We start from the raw sequence: 3,966 nt of genomic DNA on the forward strand, positions 1-3,966 counted from the left end.
GGATAGTAGAGAGAACCAGCTTCTTTTTGGCCAAATAGGAACCACCAGGATTATGGTCGCTCTTTCGTCTCGTGTCTTCGGTATCAGAGGAAGAGGCGGAAATGCATACCGAAGACCTTCTCCCCAATACTGAGACAAGGCGTCTACTCCTGTGGCTCCATCTAGAGGATTGAGAGAGAAAAATGCTCTGGTTTTTGCATTTGACCTGGTGGCAAAAAGATCCACCTGAGGTGTTCCCCACTGCTGGCACAGACTGCTGAATATTTCTGGGTTTAGTTCCCATTCTCCGGGATGTACAGGCGTTCTGCTCAAGAAGTCTGCTACCTGATTTTTGGCGCCTTCCAGGTGAACTGCCGAGATGGATCTGACAGATTTCTCCGCCCATCTGAAGATCTGGTCTGCTAAGTATTGCAGTGGTGTGTTTCGAACCTCCTTGGTGTCTTAACCCTGCTGTTCTGTTGGTCAAAAATGACCGACTTTGAACTTCAATATTCTTTAAAATATTCAAGATGCGGCTCTGAAACCCGTGGCCGACCGACCCATCCTCATTTAAGTCAATCAACCACAAGTTTCAGAACCGCATCTTGAACACCCCAAAAAATACCAAAGTTCAAAATAGGTCTCCCCAGACCGAACAGAACAGCAGGGTTAAAAATGCCACTGCTGTTACATTGACGGACAGTATTCTTACATGTCTGTCTCTGAACTGTGATTGGGCCTGGTATAGCACCTTCCAGATCGCATACAGCTCCCTGAAATTTGACGCCCTTGCGGCAATCTGAGGACTCCATTCTCCCTGGTAGTATGTCCTTTTTATATGACCGCTCCATCCGAATTGACTGGCGTCTGTGGTAACAGTGACGCACGGATCGAGAACCCATGGAACCCCCACTTTTAGGTTCTTCGGTGTGGTCCACCAGGTTAAGGATTTCTTTCCTGACGGAGAAACAATCATCTTCTTGTCCTGAGAGTCCGGTCTCCTGTTCCAAGATTTCAAAATTTCTTTCTGTAACCCTCGCAAGTGGAATTGGCTCCATTTCACACAGGTTATACATGCCGTCATTAGGCCCAGAATCCTCATTGCCTCTCTTATGGAGTGGGTACTCCTTCTGAATTGGTGTATGTGCCTGATCAAGGCCTGTCTGTCGGTCTTCTGGTAGAAAAGATGTTCTGACATTGGAATCTAATATGACCCCCAAAAATTTCATTCTGGAATTTGGGACCAGGCATGATTTCTTCCAATTCACAATCCACCCCAGGTCCTGTAGAATGGAGAGTGTGAAGCTGCAGTCTATTTTGAGAAGTTTCTCCGACCTCGCCATTATCAGAAAGTCGTCCAGATATGGCACTATGGCAATATTCTGGTTCCTTAGATAGGCTACTACCTCTGACATTAGTTTGGTAAATGTTCTGGGTGCTGAAGCAAGGCCGAAGGGGAGACATTTGAACTGGAAGTGATACATTACTCCTTTGCTCATCAAGGCGAATCTCAGAAACCTTTGGTAGGAAGCGTGTATTGGGACATGGTAGTATGCATTGCTTAGATCCAAGGTGCACATCACCATGTCCTTGTTTATGAGAGGCGTTGTGGACCTTATAGATTCCATCCTGAATCTTTTATACCTGACCCACCTGTTCAAGGGTTTTAAATTTATGATCGTTCGGGAGGCTCCCAAAGGTTTTTTTTTTATTGAGAACAAGTGAGAATAATGGCCCTTACCTCTTTCTGAGACGGGTACAAGGATGATTGCGTCTAACTCTAACAACTCCTGGATGTTTGACCACATAGAGGAGTCTAAGAGCGGACAGGGTCTGGTTACTACAAATCTTTCTGGGGGACGGTTGGAGAACTCTAGTTTGTACCCCTGAGCAATCACCTGCAGAATCCAAGGATTTTGGGATATTTTCTGCCAATCCCCTAGAAATTTTTGTTACCGACCTCCCACCTTGATGTCATTTATTTGGCTTTCCTGCACCTGTACTTGGGAAGATGGAGTCTCTATCCTTTCCCCCTTTGGGATAAGACCACCTCCCAGTCTTCCCTTTCCCCCTGTAGTCTGTCTTCTGACCAGGTCGGGATCTACGAAAGGGCTGGAATTTTTTTTGTGTTCTCCTCAGGGAACCCACTCTTTTTATCTGAGTCTTTTTCTAAAATGTCATCTAGAATAGGCCCAAATACTTTATTTCCTGAGAATGGGATTCTGCACAGTTTATTTTTTGATTGGATATCCCTTGACCAAGTCTTTAGCCAAATTGTCCAACGCGGCCAGAAGGGCTAAGACTCGCTTCTGGCGGCGAAGCGTACAGATTCTGCTGAAGCATCTGCCATAAAGCCTGTTGCGAGTTTAAGTAACGGAAGAGATTTGAGAAGTCTTAGCTTTGAGATGTTCCTCCAAATCGTCTATCCATAAATGCATGGACCGGGCTACTGATGTTGCAGCTATATTGGCACGTATTATTGCTGCTGAGGATTCCCAAGTTCTCCGGAGCAGTCCACCTGCTTTGCGATCCATTGGATCCTTTAAAGCGGAGGAATCTTCAAATGGAATTGAGGTCTTCTTTGCCACCTTTGCCAATGAAACATCAATCTTGGGAACTTCATCCCAGACTTTGATGTCCTCTGGATTATAAGGCAGTCTGAAGTCTCTAGGTACTACTAGTGTCTTCTCCGCTTCCTGCCATTCTTCCAGGATCATGGAACAAATATGATTGTTGACTGGAAAAACCTTTGTGACTTGAGCATGTAAACCGCCAAACATTTCATCCTGGATCGAGGTTTCCTCTGGCGTGTCCTGTAACTGCATGGTGTTACTAACTGCATGAAGAAGCTCATCTGTATCTGCAGCCGAGAAGAGATATCTTTTCCCTCTGGCCAATGATTCGTCTCTTCCTTCCTGGTCTGATTCTTCCGAATTCTCTTCTTCGGAAGCAGGACTAGACTCTCTTGGCCTTTTCCATGATGTTTGCGGTTCTGACTGACTTGTCTGGGGAAGATTCAGCCTTGAGATGGATGCCTGAACCTCCGGACTAATCATTGTCCTCATACTGGCTAATAATGCAGTCGGTTCATCACCCACAATCTTAGATGTGCACGACTTGCACAGTGGCTTCCGCCAATTTTCCAGGAATTTAGTAGCACATATCGTGCATTTATTTTTCCCGGATGCTCTGCCTAGAACACATAGAGATACCCTGTAGATAAGGAAGTAGGGGGAGGGGTGAGCATTGTGGTATGGCTTAGTTTAGCCCACTCACATGCCCCTGAAGCTGGTCAGTCCCCTCAGGACTGGCTGTCTCTTCCATAGCGAAGATAGTTTAGCCATATAGCCGAGTGCTCCCTGTCAGGATTGCCGGCGGCATAAAGACCCCCTTATGACATTTATATAGGATTTACCTGGTTGATCCTGCCCTCCTTACCGCCGCTGCGGCTGACCATGCTCCAAAGCCTCACCCGAGGCGGCGATGCTGCTGGCGTTCCCATGCTCTGGCGCTCGCCGTGACCGGAAGTGATGCGGCCGCTGGATCCGGAAGTGGCCACTTGGAAGCAGTCTCTGGAGAAAGATGCGGCCGCGTGCTGGGAATCGGTCGATGCTGGAAGCGACCGCCGCATTCACCCCCCAGCAGACAGGCGCCTGGACAGAGAGTCCCCTGTACAAAGGAAGCGGACCTGACTCCAGGAGCAGCGCTACACTGGGGAGGCTGAGGGACCCCCCCCCCATGGCAGGTATCAGCCGCAGATGTCTTGTGGCAGGGAAGGGAAAGGCTGGGCCCCCCGATCCCCACAGCACCGTCGGAGGAAAAGCTTGCCGTTCCTATCCACAGTGGGACAGGAAAAACACTGGTGGGTGGAGTGGGGAGGGTCCTTTTAACTGCTTGTTGTTCCTGTCCCACTGAGGGTATGAAGGATGTCCTCCAATGGTGCTGTCAGGTGGTGAACTGGAAAATTATGTTGATGTAAAGTAGACA

Source organism: Ranitomeya imitator, chromosome 8, assembly GCF_032444005.1.
Source record: "Ranitomeya imitator isolate aRanImi1 chromosome 8, aRanImi1.pri, whole genome shotgun sequence".
Classification (NCBI taxonomy): Eukaryota; Metazoa; Chordata; class Amphibia; order Anura; family Dendrobatidae; genus Ranitomeya; species Ranitomeya imitator.